Raw genomic sequence first — 17,374 nt, 5'->3', positions numbered from 1 at the left:
ATCGAAAAATATTCATTATTTTACGAACATAACGTTTTACTGTTTAGAAGCTGGAAGAATAAAAGTTATTACTAAATTTCTAATTAACCAAATAAACGAGACGATGCTTAGACTTGCAATATCCGATGGTTATAGTTAGTTCATATAAATTATGCTGCTATGTTTACTTTTTTGTATTTTTGTATTTAGTTCTATGTAAGGTATTAAAACATTTGACCTTTCATTTATTTGTCAGAATTTTCGCGCAAACTTTCAAAATGGATATCTCAGCGTAACCGTCTTCAACTTTTAAGCGATAGACTAGGATGAAGGAAACTAACTAATAAACCTTACCTCCAGCTCTTGAACGAACCTAGCCTCATCCAACAGGATCAATAAGATAATGTTGTCACTATTCACGTGTACCCCACGACCAAAAAGTGTGATGTAAGTTTTTGTGGCAACTGGGGTACTTACTTAACTTAAGGCCCTCGCTAGTATAGCGATAAGTCTACAAATTTACAACGCTAAAATCAGAGGTTCGATTCCCCTAAGTGGGCTCAGCAGATAACCCGATGTTGCTTTACTATAAGAAAAACACACATATACTTAACTTAAATAATTTTAGAACGGATCACTGTTTGAAACTTAACTTTGAATTTTTTCATCAGAAACGTTTTAACATAAACTTACAAGTTCCCATCTTTTATAGTTATTTTCAGTTAATGAATGGTCTAGAAGTTTAACTTTATTTCTCTCAAAACGTGACATAAGTTTCTCAAGTTTTTAAATTGTCAATCTAATTGAACGTGAACTTCATTATCTAGATATTCATTGCAACTAAGAAAGAAAAGTACCAAAATATGATTTAACTATCACAGTCAAAGCAAGCGAAAAAAGAAGTGTTTGATATTTTAACAGTACAATATAAGACATGTTTTCTTACCCTTGCTTTAAAATTTTAAAATTTAAAACGATCGTATTTGTTCTACTCCCTCTCTCTTCTGATACTGTCATCTCAGTTGAAACAGCTGTTCATTCCAAATACATGATAAGTTCAAAAAAAAATAATTCCCACCCTTCTTCACTGTACAGTGTACAAACACACAAACCCTTTTCCCCTACCCAGTTCACCAGATGTACAATTTTACTTTTTTATCTTATTAAGCAACACTGGGTCTCATGCAAAATTATAGATTATTTGACTTAGAGCTGCTTTTGCTATGAAGATTTCACAATTACAGTTTTAAATAGTTATTTGTCCAAAATAATAAATCAAAGAATTTTATTTGTCATAATAAATTATGGTACAGTTTTGTTCAAAATATAATGTTAAGCATGAAAGACTATACAGCGAAATAGAAAGGAAAACACAGGTACAAGACATAAAATATGTACATTCATAAATTATACTTTTTTCTTGATAAGATTTTAACGACATCTGAGAAAACAAAAATTTAGTGAGAAGATCCATTAACCTGGTGTTCGTTTTCTTTTTATAAAAAAATGTTACTTCACACATAACGAAAGGATTGCATCATAAATGTTGGCCTCCAAAGAGTTTGGGATAAGTCTACATGCTCTAGTCTTACACTGCTAAATTAGGGACGGCTAGCGCAAGTAGCCCTCGAGTAGCTTTGTGCGAAATTCAAAAACAAATAAACAATACAACGCTAAAAACCTGATTTCAATATGCATGGTGGGCAGAGTACAGATAGCCCATTGTGTAGCTTTATGCTTTATTTGATTTTAAACTTCTCGTAAAACCGTCCATAGTTTATTAGTGAAACACTACTGGGAAACCAGCTAGACATCACCACCCACCGCCAACTTTCAGACTACTCTTTTACCAAATAATAGTGGGATTGGCCGTCATACTGTAATGTCCCAACGAATGAAATGCTAAGCATGTTTTTTGGGACGGGAATTCGAACCTGCGACCTTCAGATTACGAGTCGAACATCCTAACCACCTTACCTATCCACTAAGTTTCGTGCTTAACTATGATACAAACTTCCATAGCTGTATTTCATTAAAACATTTTCTATACCGAAACAAGAGGAAATATTTAATAGCTATGACACATGAAACTCTTTCAGGTAGGATTAGAGTAAATTAATCTATGACATATTTCTTCTCTCTTTTTATTAGCAATATTTTTTTGCACCAGCAATACCAAGCGTGGGGTGCGCGTGTACCAGATTCGATTTTATTATTCCTCAGGATCTCTACCAGCCTACCATCAAATAGAAATTATTTTCAAGAAGATTAGAGTAAATTAATCTATGAGACCTTGAGTGAGGTCAAATACATCAATTAAAAGGATTTGATCTCCTGCGTCTGAAATTGTAATTAGATTTCTAATGGGTCAAGAGTTAACGAAGATATTAGCTAAAAGTTTCTACTTGAAACAAAAAGTCAGATCATTTCCATGAGTCGCTGTGCCGCGGCTAAAAGTAAGTTAAAAAAATATACTTGTAAATTTTGCTCTTAGTTTTAGCTCTTGGAGTGACTTTGTACTTACAAAATATAATTTCACTGTTTAACACACATTTTAAAAACCGTAAAAACGTCATCAACATTGCAGTAAACATTAATCACATAATACAGAAACAACTAAATTATTGCAATTACTTTATATTTCATAAGTGTTAACATATGATAATATTTGTAGTTTCTGGTTGTAATTTTTTTTTTTATTAATTGTATAAAGGACTTTAACATAACTGTTATAAATTTCTAAAAGAGTTATAAATAGTGTCATAAGCATTGAGTCCACAATTCAATGTCAAGTAATATTATTTAAATACGTTTATTTTTTTATTTCGAGTAATCAAATGTATATCTATTAAAATGTTAAATTTAAAAATCTAACAACTAGTTTAGGCCCAACATGGCCAATTTGTTAAGGCACTCGAGTTGTAATCCGAGGGTCGCGGGTTCAAATTTCCGTCACACCAAACATGCTCGCCTTTTCAGCTGTGGGGGCATTATAATGTGATGATCAATCCAATTATTCGTCCAAGCGTTGGCAGTGGGTGGTGATGTCTAGCTACCTTTCGTTTAGTCTTACACTGCTAAATTAGGAACGGCTAGTGCAAATAGCCCTCGTGTAGCCTTGCGTGCGCGAAATTCAAAAAACACCAATCTTCATGATCTATGAGCATAGTTATAGTACTTTTGTTGTGACCATAAGACCATAAGTTTGACATTTTTATTAATATATAAAGAAAATATTAGTCACGTTCAAACCAAAATTTAAGAATGAATTAATAAGGAAATAAAATTATTAACAAAGTTAAAAACAGAATAATCTTTATAATACTGGTATTTAATAAACAATTATTAAAAACAAAATAATCCTTATAATACTAATATTTAATAAACAATTATTAAAAACAGAATAATCCTTATAATACTGGTATTTAATAAACAATTATTAAAAACAGAATAATCCTTACAATACTGGTATTTAATAAACAATTATTAAAAACAGAATAATCCTTATAATACTGGTATTTAATAAAGAATTATTAAAAACAGAATAATCTTTATAATACTGGTATTTAATAAACAATTATTTGTATTGTTTTACAGAACGATTTCTTTTACCTCCTCTTTTTTGGGGAGGGAGATTTCACACACATTAAATTTGTGTGTATTTCAGTTAGTCTGTCATTTCGTGCAGTTACTTTTGATACAAGAAGGAAATAACTTGAGTATATCAGTTGCAATATATCTGGAATTTGAAAACCAGGTCCATCCTTATTTGACACTTGTTTGCTCTTAGAAATATTCTATTTCTTCTCTGTACTGTAGTACAATTGCTTACAGTATGTTTGTCGATGACTTTGAGCTCGTGTAAAATTTATTAAAATAATATAGGGAAGGAAAGACTGCCCTGAGCAGTGGTTTTAGTTAGTGGAATTAGTACGTGTTCTTCAATGTTTTATGAAACCAATCTAAACATTCACATAATGACTTTTCTGATTAATTCTATGGTTATCAACGTTGCAAAACATTTTCAACCATAACGAAAATTTTAACTACGTTATAAACTATTATGAGGTAACAAACAATCTACAAACACTAATTTAACGACCTAAAAAGTTGTTTTTCTGGATAGATGATCAATTTTAGTCCATGTTTATAACCTCCCAGTGTGCATTATTCATTTTCAACCTACTTTGATGAACTATGTAATTAATGAATCTACAAGTTTTAATATTGATGTATCTTATTTGATGATTACCAACATTTTATTTCACAAAGTTTCCACTTCTCTAGCTTTGGTTAAAACACGAGATTTTAGAAAGCATCCACGTATACGTAAACTGAGAAACCCACGTACAGTTAAAATTTGATCTATGTGGGCAAAATACCAAAAGCAAGACATAAATAAATTTTACATTTTATTATTTCCATCATACATACACAATAAAATTACTATTCAGACTTTACGTTTAACCATTGAATTGTCATCAGACGTTTGTAAAAAAACATTATGAAACAATGATACACAATACAATTGAAACAACTGGAATGTTTTGAGAACATACATATCTGCCTATGTTTTCCCAGAGATTTAAAATCACACCGTAAATTTTCGTCCTAATTATTTCTTCGTCATAATTTTTAATAGCTACTGTAAATACGTCAAAAATATGTAAAAAATATCTTTCAAAATGGCCTTAATTGGTGCAGTTGTAAAAGTATTTTACAATTACTTCTTGACCAATAATGGCTAGCATTATCAGCATACGGTTCATCAGTGTACTTGCTCAGATAAAACATTGTTAGTTTAATTTTCATTCTTGTTAACGTTACGCCACGCCTGCATTTACCGAGAATTTTGTCACATAGATTGTTTGTTTTGAAGTTCGCGCAAAGCTACTTGAGGGCTATCTGTGCTAGCCATCCCTAATTTAGCCGTGTAAGACTAGAGGGAAGGCAGCTAGTAATCACAACCCACCGCCAACTCATGGCCTACTCTTTCACCAACGAATAGTGGGATTGACCGTCACATTATAACGCCCCTACGGCTTTGTCACAAAGAAACTCAACCAGAAAAACAAAGCTCAGCACACTGTATATTACTGTTTCCATTATAAACAATTGGCCACCAACATTTCTTGGAAGGAGGGAATTAAAATCGACCTGTTATGTTTCTTACACTTAGAGTCTTGCATGCTTTCTTGAGGTAAAAAAAGGAAATCAAACTATGTATTGTTATTTGTACTTTAATCTCCCGAACTTTATTGTATTAGAACGACTTAAGTATAGTATTAGAACGACTTAAGTATAGTATTATAACCAATGACTTGCCTCCATTCTAATAATTTATTAGTAGCAAATACAAACTTAGAGATGAAACAAATTGAAACGACCAAATAGAAACATAACAGTTATTATTACAACTCACATTGTTATATCTCTTCTAACTACTGATGAACTGCTAGTTATGATTATTCATCAGTAAAAGTAAACGATTAATTGGTGAGCAATTGAATAAAAAATTTAACTGTAAACATAGAATTATTAAATGATTATCAGTTGTTATTATGTTTAATAGTAAAATGATTATCAGTTGTCAGTATGTTTAATTGTTAAATGATTATCAGTTGTTAGTATGTTTAATTGTTAAATGACTATCAGTTGTTACTATGTTTAATTGTTAAATGATTTTTAGTTGTTAGTATGTTTAATTGTTAAATAATTATCAGTTGTCAGCATGTTTACTTGTTAAATGATTATCAGTTGTTAGTATGTTTAATTGTTAAATGATTATAAAATATTTCTATGTTTATTTTTAAGCGCAGATTACACAATGGACTATCTAAGCTGTTTTCAGCTTACACCCTTGTGCAAATTAATTGAAACAAGACGGAAAATTACGATTTTTTCAATTTTTTGCGTTTTATTTCTGAGAATCCAAAATTACTCACAAATTAATACATGATATGACCGCCTTTATTTTTCAGAAGATCATTAATCCGCTTTGGCATCAAGTCCACGAGTTAACTGCAATCTTTAATAATTTTTGGATCGCGGTACCACACCTCAATTATGGCCTCAATTAGCTTGTCTTTCGTAGTAATTTTTTTTTCCCGAAGTGTTTCTTTACAAATCGCCCAAAGATTTTCAATAGGATTTACGTCTGGAGAGTTTCCAGGCCAGTTTAGCACCTTTATTCGCGTTGTAGTCATAAAATTGTTCACAAGTTTCGATGTGAGGCACGGAGCCAGATCTTGCTGAAAAATGCCAGATCCATCTGGAAGTCTCTTTTTTTCAATTCTGGAACGACTCTTCTCTGCAAAACTTCGATGTATTGTGGTCCTCGCATCATACCTTCTACGACATGTAAGCCTCCGACGCCATAGTAGCTGAAAAAGCCCCAAAACATCTTCTTCGAGGGATGTTGTACGAACTGATTGATGTGAGATTTTCGAAGTTTCTCACCTGGCGATCTGCGAACATGCAGACTTCTTTGACCCTGTACGAAGAAATGAGTCTCGTCACTGAATAACACCTTTCTTCATTGTTCTTGCATCCAGTTCTTGTATTTCAGACCCCATTGATGCCGTTTTTTCTTCGTTGAGTTGATAAGAAGTTGTTTTTTGACTGGTCTCCTTGCCTTTCTAACGCAATTTCGAATGACGTAATATTCCTCAAAATTTCGTCATATATCCCAAAAATAGATCGACTATACTGCAAAACACAGCTAATGACGCCGTCTGTGTGAAAAAATGACTATTAAATTAGTTAGATTTTGAATTTCGCACAAAGCTACTCGAGGGTTATCTGTGCTAGCCGTCCCTAATTTAGCAGTGTATGACTAGAGAGAAGGCAACTAGTCATCACCACCCACCGCCAACTCTTGGGCTACTCTTTTATTAACGAATAGTGGGATTGACATTCAAATTATAACGCCCCCACGGCTGAAAGGGCGAGCATGTTTGGCGCGACGGGAATGCGAACCCGCGACCCTCAGATTACGAGTCGCACGCCTTAACATGCTTGGCCATGCTGGGCCAACTATTAAAGGAAATCAGCGGGTCCAGCGAGCCTACACCGACCACCATGCTGAAAATATTGTAAAATGACCATTTGTTTCAATTAATTTGCACAAGGGTGTAAGTATTGAACAACAATTTTAGCGATCTACGCCCTCAAGCTTAAAGTTCAGCGATCTGGAGAGGCATCATTATCAAACTAATATATTTCAGCAGACACAACATTTCTTGGTGAGTCTGAAATTGTTACCTTAAAATCTTTTTATTCACCAAAAACTAATATCTATGGTTTTGTAATAACGGTAATTAAACTTTTTTCCGCTTCTTCACAAAATAACAAAGAAAGTTTGTTTGTTTTTTTTAATTTCGCCAAGCTTCACAAGGGCTATCTGTGCTAGCCGTCCCTAATTTAGCAGTGTAAGACTGGAGGAAAGGCAGCTAATCATCACCACCTACCGCCAAATCTTGGGCTAGTCTTTTACCAACGAATAATGGGATTGACCGTCACATTATAACGCTTCCACGGTTGAAAGGGCGAGCATGTTTGATGCGATGGAGATTCGAACCCGCAAACCTCAGATTACGAGCCGAACGCCTTAACCCACCTGGCCGTACTGGGCCAACAAAGAAAGATGTTTTTGCTTAACGTGTTAGTACTTTGGAAACCTAGCAGATGGCAGCACTTCATAATGAACTACAGCGTGGTTATTAAGAGTTTCGTGTAAGAATGAAGACTATTTGCTGTTCACATGTAAAAATATGTTTCTATGAATATCCTAAAGTTTGAATTAATCTACTTCCATCAATATATAGAAAAGAGTGACTGGAATTTTTATTAACGTGCTAATAATCCTTCAAAAATAATTTTGAAGTATAAACGAAGATCGCCTCAAGAAATTTGTGACACTGTTTGAATAAATAACCGTATTGAAAGGATTATCTTTCTGACAGACTTATAATAAAGCGAAAGATGTAATCAACCCAGATTACCATCGTTTGATAGGAAACTATTCTCCATACGTACGCAATCCTCAATAAGTTGAGAAACAAACGTCAAGTCCTAATTAGTCCAGTGATCTACTAGTTGTGGTATTAGGAACATGTTTTACAGGACCAAACAATTTCTCTCAATTCAGTGAATGTTTAAGATTCTAAATATGAAACAGAAAGAAAGAAAAATGAATTAAAGTGAAGCAGTTTTAAAAGGATTTACTTAACGTTAAGGTTTCAAGAAGTTTTCGCAGGAACGGATGCTTATAAGGATAAAGAAACTGAAATAGTGGTGACGCTAAAAAAGAAACACAAAGACACAATTAATCTTTAATATCCCAGATATACTCCCCGTAATGTAAAAGGTTGTTGTTGTTGTTTTTGAATTAAGCACAAAGTTACACAATGAGCTATCTCTGCTCTGTTCACCACGAGTATCGAAACCCGGTTTTTAACGCTGTAAGTCTGCAGACCTACCGCTGAGCCACTGGAGGGCAATGTGAAAAAAGTCACGTGCAGAAAACATGCTTTGAAACATAAATCAGTTTAATACTTAAACAGTCTAGATAACGTCATAGGGATCAATAGTCTAAGGAGAATACTAAACACACTGTAAACTGTTTTGATCATAATTGAAAACTATGAAGTTGTTTGTTTTTCTCAAAATATTTAAAAAGTTTATATTAATTTACAATTACAACACATACAGTATAAATGAAAATCAAATCCACATACGAGCGAAAATACAAATCCGTGTATTATCGAATTTGTTTTTTTTTTATTAAAGTAGTTGTTGGCGTTAAATACGCTTATAAAAATATTCGAATTTATTGCTAACTATTCTTTAACGTTAGAACTTTTCTACATCCATCAATTATGGTTCTGTTTAGGCATTCATCTACAAATTAATCCACATTATCCTCTCCTGTGTTTAAGTATTTCGCTACAGATCAGTCCATTGTACATTTATCTTAGTGGTCATAGAATACGTTCGAAACAAACACGACAGAAAGTGTTATACCTAACGTTTAATATACAACTCCCAGTTAACTAGCACATGTTATCTTTTTTGCTGTCTTTGAAGAATATAGACCATCTAGTTTGTACTTTTATCCACTTAGATCATCTCCTACCTTTCGTAATTATATTTCCTTATAAACTTTTCCCATAATGATGGCCCGGCATGGCCAGGTGGGTTAAGGCGTTCGACCCGTAATCTGAGGGTCGCGGGTTCGAATCCCAGTCACACCAAACATGCTCGCCCTTTCAGCCGTGGAGGCGTTATAATGTGACGGTCAATCCCACTATTCGTTGGTAAAAGAGTAGTCCAACAGTTGGCGGTGGGTGGTGATGACTAGCTGCCTTCTTTCTAGACTTACACTGCTAAATTAGGGACGGCTAGCGCAGACAGTCCTCGAGTAACTTTGCGCGAAATTAAAAAAAAAACAAACAAAACAAACCCATAATGATAATTATTCAAATTGCCTGTTACTGAATATTTTAAATGCGTTCATTGTATAACTGATCACAATTTGATCACCCTAACTGATCATGCTGACCTACTCAATTTTCAGGATTGCTGACTATGATTCTGTGTTCTTCTTTCTTCCTTGTTCTCTGCGCCAGCTTGATTTATCTCCAATCCAGTTTCTAGCGTCATTGAACCAAATGAGTTTCTGCCTTCCCTTCGCTGTTCTTACTTTGATTTTTACTTATCAAAATCCTCCAGTCTGCCCTCAGATCTCACTATATGCACAAAGTAACGCATCACCTATCCATGCATATACCCGACTGTTATTTTCATTCTTTTAGCATGTTACAATACTTCGTTAATTTTTGTTTTGTTATTTTTATGCAAATAATTAACTATAAAACCATAGTTCAAATGCTTCCAGATTTGTTATTGTTGTTGTTTTTTTCACCATACAGGATCTGTATTTCCGCTACGTATAATAGGGCAGACCACGTGTCACATTTTTTGTCAATTCAAGTTTAATTCTTCTGAGCAGTTATCTGAAATATAAAATGCTATTTTCGCTGTTCATATCCTTTGCTTTATCTTTTTACCACATTTGTCATCACTACTGATGTTCATCTCTAAATAAGTAATTTTCTATACGTCTTCCAACTCTTTATTTTCTATTTTATGCAAATTTTGTGAACTTCTCCAGATCATGAAATTAATTGTCTAAGCATTTTGTTGTCGTTTTTTGCCATTTGAGTCTTTTCCTTTATCAACCAGCACTACAAGTAACCCTTATATATTTTCCTCGAATTTACTCTATGTATTTTATTATTAGCATACCTTTTATCACAAATTCCATTCCCATTAGCCTCGATTTCTTCTTTATTACCAATAATAAACAGCTCTGAATACAACTTATATTGGTAGATGGCAGCACACGTTCTTGTCAAATTTATCTTGAATGCAAACCATGTGTTTCATTTTTTGTCAATTCGATCGGCTATATCTTAATCCTGATATCAGTTCTTCAAGGATTTTATATGTGCTTAATATACCCCATCCTGCCGCAGTATCTTCATTGAGTTCTTTAAAAGTCTATAGAGGATTCATAAATATTTCTGTGGGCTTCTATATTTCTGTTACCTAACATCGCAAAGCTCTTTCGTATGTCCTGACCTTTTCTAAAATCACTTTGATCTTCCAACAACTCCTCCTGAGCCTTATACTTAATTCTTTTATGTGATATTGATAAATCTGATAGTTTTGTATTGACTACACTTTAAGTTTATTGAATATCAGAATAACAACACATTTTCTAAAGTTATTTGGCATTGTCCCTCTTCTATAGTTTTACTTAAAAATTCCAGTTAGATATTTAATCCCTAAAATATTTATTTGCTTGAAACATTATGTTAAAATCTCGTTTGATGGAAGGTGGCCATTTCTTAACTTGTTACGACTTTCTATTTCTTCTTTTCAGAACTACTGAGCTGTTGCTAAATGATTTTACCAGCCTTTCTTCCCTGGAATCATCATACAATTCTCCCACAAGCTTCAACAATCTCACTTTCATATAAATAGTTTCAAGAAGTAATAACCGTCCTTACTGTTGATGACTCCACTGAAACACGTGGTAAGTTTTATCTTTTTTTATATATTTTATCCTGCTGTGTATTTCGTACACATTATATTTTGCCTACACGTCTTTTGCTTGTTTACTTAAACTTAATGGATCCATTACACTTCTGTTCCCCCTCTTTATAAATGTTTTATTTTATTAGTATTTTTAGAATCTCGTCGTTCATTCAAATTTTGTTTCTATCCATATTTCCTTTCTCTTTCTCTCACAATCTTCTCTACTGCTCACTGTAACATTTCTTTTAATTCAACCAGCTGATCTTCATCATCCTTACTTCCAAGTTATTTTACTAATACTTCCAATCGGTTTTAGTCTCAATTACAAATTTCTTGTCTCTATTGCTTTTCTTAATTGTCCGTATCCAGGTTTACTTGTTTCAGCTTTTTTAGTTTTAGTCTTACTTGTTTGATGATTGGGTTATTATTATAACCAAAGTATGTTCTAAGACAAGTTCTAATTGTTACGTAGAGCTTCTGAAGTGTTCTTTGACTAGAGTGTAGCCTAGTTGATTTCTCATGTTTTTTCACAATCCTATGGTGACTTCTATGGATATAAATACATGAGGTAATGTTTAAACCAGATGCTACTTATCACTGCTATTCCTCTAAACAATTATACATAATCATGTTTCATGTAGTTCTTGAACACAAAACAGAAACTTACAGCCATAAAAACTAATTTAAAAGTATTTTTGAAGCATTCTTGAGTATCGTGTTTATTCGCGTCACGTGACACTAAAACACTGAAAGTGTTATGAAAACAGTTCCTTCAGGGAAGTAGTGGAGACTGTTTGAAGACTTTAACAGCACTCTGATTTTAAATAAGTAAGTCAGTTTCTGGCTGCCTATTTTTTTATTATTACCGCTTTTAAATAAGTAAATCAGTGTTTGGTTGTCTTCCTCCTTGTGATCGCCACGTTTAAATAAATAAATCAGCATCTGGCTGTCTTCCTGTTTGTGGTCGCCACTTTTAAATAAGTAAATCAGCATCTGGCTGTCTTCCTGTTTGTGACCGCCATTTTAAAATAGGTAAATCAGCATCTGGCTGTCTTCCTGTTTGTGGTTGCCACTTTTAAATAAATAAATTAGTTTCTGGCTGTCTTTCTTTTTGTGGTTGCCACACTATTTTTATATTACAGTGAAATGTCACGGAATGCAGAGATGTAAAGTTATCTCTACTAAAAGTTAATTTATGAGTGGAAGCCAAATGACCGATCATTTGCAGTTCTAATCACATGACGGATCATGAAATGCCTAATTCATATACAAATAAACAAAGGAAAGTAATTTTAATAAGCTTGCCTTTTATCCTTATGAGCGTTATATGAAAAGGTCAATCTCACTTTTCGTTAGGAAAGACCTAGCCAAGATTTGGCGGTGAATTGTGTTGATTAGCTGCCTTTACTCTAGTTTATCACTTCTACTCTAGGGAGAGCTAGCTTAAATAGCCCTCGAGTAGTTTTGCTCGAAATTTAATAAACGAGCAATCGTTTAGTCAATTGTTGAACGAAACGAATAATTTAAATTATTAGCTACAATAACTTCGTAATCTGCCACAAAACTTAAAAGCTCGCAAGCCTGTATATTTAACTGTCACTTTTAACAAGTGAATCCTGAATCTCATAAGAATGAAATTTTTAAGCTGAGTATCAGAAAATATCCGTATTTGATGTGTACTAATTTCATGTTGTGTCGTCGATTACCCATTGGAACATAAAAAAAAAACAACAGTAATCTTGATTGTGTATTTTAGGGCGGCTGGTATGGGTATTAACACTTTTGTTAATAAAGCAAAAAACAACGTTTCGACCTTCTTAGGTCATCTTCAGGTTAACAAAGAGAGAGTTTTCATCTGACCGTTGCCAGACACATGTCTTAAGAACGAGAGTGTAAACGGGTGCGGGATTGTAGGGGGCGTTGCAGTTAGATGTTAGGTTATTAATTAGTATAAAGGTGTTCCTTTATGTTGGTTTAATTTTGGTTTTAGTTGTTGGGTAAGAAGAGCTTCTTTGATCTTAAGTTTGTTTATATTTGTTTCCCTACTTAGTATCTGGGAGTTTTTTTATGGTTATGTTGTGTTTATTTGATTTGTAGTGTTCAAGAACGTGTGAAAGTGTATTTTTTTATGTTCTTTGAATCTTGTTTCCATTTTTCTGCTTGTTTCTCCAATATAGAAGTTGTTGCATTGTATGTTATAAATAATGTTTGTGTTGTGTTTGTCAGTGTAATTTTTACATAGTATGGACTTTATTTTTGTACTTGGTCTTTAAATACATTTGGTGTTTACTAGAATGTTGTGTTTCGTTATAAGTTTTTCGCTGATGTGGGTGTATGTTTTTCTTATAGTAAAGCCACATTGGGATCTCTGCTGTGTCAATCGAGGGGAATCGAAACCCTGACTTTAGCGTTGTAAATCCGTGGACTTACCGCTGTTTCAGCGTGGGACGTTTTCGCTGATGTCGGGAACATGTGGTATGCAGCAGTGTAAAGTTTTGTAGTTTGTTGTAAATCAAACAATTATCAACTTCCTGTACGAACACTCATAATCGAGTTCATAAACACTCGCACTTATTCTATCGTATAACAATTCCCCCTGTGACACAGCGGACTCAAACCGCTAGAAATCTGGTTTTGATACCCGTGATGATCAGAATACAGATAATCCAGTATGTAGCTTTGTGTTTAATTCTGAACAATCAATCAATTCTATAACAACACTACTCTTCCAATAGAAATATCCTGTTTAAAGTTATTTAAATCGTGAAATGCATTTACTTTCTAGACAGTCAAAGTAAAATACTTCTATTTACTATTTCATTTACTGCTGGGACAATACAAGTAATATCGGGCTATTATTGTAGTTTTCACTGTATTTTTCTGTCATTAGAGAGAAAGTGAAACAATACTCAGACCAAACAACACACCTCCAGTCATTCATTATTCACAGTTTGGCTCTAAACACATGTGAGGTCGTGTTTTCCTACTTACATCTAAAAAAAGTAGTTTTTGGACTATTGTTTGTTGCCACATGACAGGTTTTTAAACGAGTGTTCTATTCTTAATTTTGTTAGTGTTAACTGAAGTTTCTTACTTGAAGTGTTTAATATACTGAATCAACAAACGTCGTTCTCCAGCTAAATGTTTTTAGTATTTCTTCTTAAGCCCCCCAGTGGCTCAGCGGTATGTCTACGGACTTACAACACTAAAAATCGGGTTTGGATACCCGAGGTTGGCAGAGCACAGATAGCCCATTGTGTAGCTTTGTGCTTAATTCAAAAACAACAACATTTCTTCTTAAACTTTAGATAAGGAAGTTAAATCTGTACACAGAATTCTAAGTGAGATTTAACTAGTTTTTTTAACTGTAATTAATATACCTCTAAATACACCCTGATGTTTTTTAGCTTCATTGCTCACAGTAAAGCAGTAGTTAATTCATTTTTTAATTTGTTCCCACTGGTTGAAAGACAGTCATGATTTTGTGTTGTTGTTATTTAGCATTAGATAGAATAGTGTTTTGTTTTTTTTGTTTAATAATTATAGTCTCAAAGGGACAATATCCAGTCATTCCGTGTGGAAAAATATCTTTGTTAATTATATTCTCTTCTGCTAACAATTACAAATGCTGATGAAGTTTTTGTTGTTCTAGCAACATGTGTCGTTAGGTTTCTTTTCTTTTAACAATATTTTTCTACATTACGTTTCTGGAGTACTTCAGGTGTGACTATATTTATTTCTTGTATTATGTGTACCAGCTTAAGAAAATACTTATTGTCACTACCTTTTGGATTGGTTTGGTTAGTTTTGAATTTAGCACAATGCTACACGAGGGCTATCTGTGCTAGCCGTCCCTAATTTAGCAGTGTAAGACTAGAGGGAAGGCAGCTAGTCATCATCACCAATCGCCAACTCTTGGGCTACTTTTTTTATCAACAAATAGTCAGATTGACCGTCACATAATGACGCCCTCACGTATTGAAAGGGCGACATATTTGGTATGACGGGAATTTGATCTTGCCACCCCAGATTATGAGTCGAGTGCCTTATCCACGTGGCCAAATGCAAAAGGAAAAGTCTTTTAAAAACAAGTGGAAATGTACTACATCGCTCTGTGTTTTAACCCCCTTCTCGGGCTAAAATCATAAGACAACCCATGTACACCATCGGACAGGTTCTAGTTACTATATTAAAAAATTACTATAATCATGCCAACCAAAGTTGTGTACAAAGTGAAGACGTACGTTTCAGGTGTTGTTGTTTGTTTCTTCTCGGGAAAAAAATCCTAAAATGAAAGAGCCTATGCACACGTTCTTACAATTTACAATCACCATATAAACATTATGGTAATCGTGTCAGTCAGCTCTGAGTCATAGATTCTCTAATACACATACACACATAGAGAGAGAGAGAACACATACAAAAATTGGGTAATTGTTAAACAAGATTAAAATGGAAGGACGATAGGACAGATAAACAGACTGAAGCCGAAGTAATAGAACATTGTTCACCCTTGAATACATTCTGAGTTGTTATGGACTTTTTGAGGTTTATATTTGTAAGTTTACTACAATTTTGTACAAAAATTCCGAGAAACTGAAACTGAATTGAATTAATTAATAGAGTTACGTTTAAATATTTATTTTAAACGGAAGCAAGCTCAGTTTTCTCACCTGAACTGGTATATCAGAGATCAGACTGGTTTGAACTTAAACCTGATTTTTGTTATAAAAACGGTCTCGTCTTCACTAGTTATCTCGATCATTCGGTTCTGGTTATTCTTTTACGACTGTTAACTTGAATTTTCATGACGAATAGGTGAATAATAGAGCCGTTCGAGGATCCAACACTAATTAACACAACTAGATACGATATCTGAACGAGCAATTTCTATCAATTGAGTAGTATGTGCTTCTCTTAATCATTACTAGATATTATTATATAAAATCAGTAATTATCGCTTACCATCAGTAAAAGTGTGACTCCACTTTTTTCAGTCACCTATCTTAAAATACCTAAAACTTCGGGCATCTTGTAGAACGAGACAGAGAAACAAACACCAACTAGAGCAATAACTCATAATATGTCAAAGTAGATCATAGATCCTAAACCCAAGAGAAGGGTCCCTCTGGGGCTTATAATGTTTATTAGAAAGAAAATATGTAATTTTCCTAGCAGAGTTTTAGAAGTTGTATAATAAATCTGCGCTATTTAAATGTTCCCAATACAACAATATGGAATAAAAAATGTGCCTGCCCACATGTGTCTACCAGTCATCATGTAATGTGAGCAAAATATTCAGGGTCAGGTAACTTGGCGTATTAAGGTTGAAGATCAGAGAAAAGGATAAGACTGAAGAGATAAATTAATAACGGCCAAAAAAAATTATATTTTAAGAACTACAACGAAAGACCTTAAACTGAGTTAGAAAGAGATATTTGCGGGAAGTATCCTCGAATCAAAGACAAAATGTTTCTATGGGTGGTATTCATTCATCCATTTAAGTAAATGAATGAATTAGGTTTTTCATTTTTCTTTTGTATGTGACTTAATAAACTTTCTGGGCAGTTTCTTTCTTAATTTCTGACCTATGAAAGGTCAAAAGTAACTTTACTAACATTTCATCATGGGCTTGGTGAAGGTCAAAGTAATCAATCCATTCATTTTATGTGTACTTTTTTAAAAGTTACTTCCAATACGTACATCACAATGTCACACGATAAAAGTGATCTGCCTTTATTAATAATCGGAAACATATATTATCAGAATATTGTTATTGCTATTAAAATGCAAAGATCGAGTCATTAATCCTAAAGGGTAAAGTTTTCTCAGAGAAAAGGAATAATATAAATGTTTTATTATTTCAACAGAACAATGTATATCAAAATGTACAAGTATAAAAGGTTCTTATGCCTAAAAGATGTATTTGTTTTTCTACGCTAACCGTCCCTAATTTAGCACTGTAAGACTAAATCATCACCCATCGCCAACTCTTGGGCTACTCTTTTATCAACGAATAGTGGATTGACCGTGACATAATAACGCCCTCATGGTTTGAAAGGGCGAGCATATTTAGTATGACGGGAACTTGATCTCAACAGAACAATGTATATCAAAATGTACAAGTATAAAAAGTTCTTATGTCTAAAAGATGTATTTGTTTATCTACGCTAACCGTCCCTAATTTAGCACTGTAAGACTAATTCATCACCCATCGCCAACTCTTGGGCTACTCTTTTATCAACGAATAGTGGATTGACCGTGACATAATAACGCCCTCATGGTTTGAAAG

General features: G+C 33.6%; 1 long non-coding RNA gene across 2 annotated transcripts in view; it reads left to right on the top strand.

The window, feature by feature from the left end:
• The window catches only part of LOC143225631 (uncharacterized), a 35,077-nt gene extending 18,128 nt beyond the window's left edge, over positions 1–16,949 (top strand). The window contains exons 1-3 of one of the 2 annotated variants that reach the window (XR_013013968.1): positions 5,802–7,223; positions 10,928–11,080; positions 13,432–16,949. This is a non-coding gene — a long non-coding RNA (uncharacterized LOC143225631). Of the gene's footprint in view, positions 1–5,801; positions 7,224–10,927; positions 11,081–13,431 lie in introns of those variants that run through there. The other variant, XR_013013967.1, reaches the window with a different exon arrangement.
• The last annotated feature ends 425 nt before the right edge of the window (positions 16,950–17,374 follow it).

The sequence above is a fragment of the Tachypleus tridentatus genome, chromosome 9, assembly GCF_004210375.1.
Source record: "Tachypleus tridentatus isolate NWPU-2018 chromosome 9, ASM421037v1, whole genome shotgun sequence".
Lineage (NCBI taxonomy): Eukaryota > Metazoa > Arthropoda > Merostomata > Xiphosura > Limulidae > Tachypleus > Tachypleus tridentatus.
This window is presented reverse-complemented; position numbering and strand designations above follow the sequence as displayed.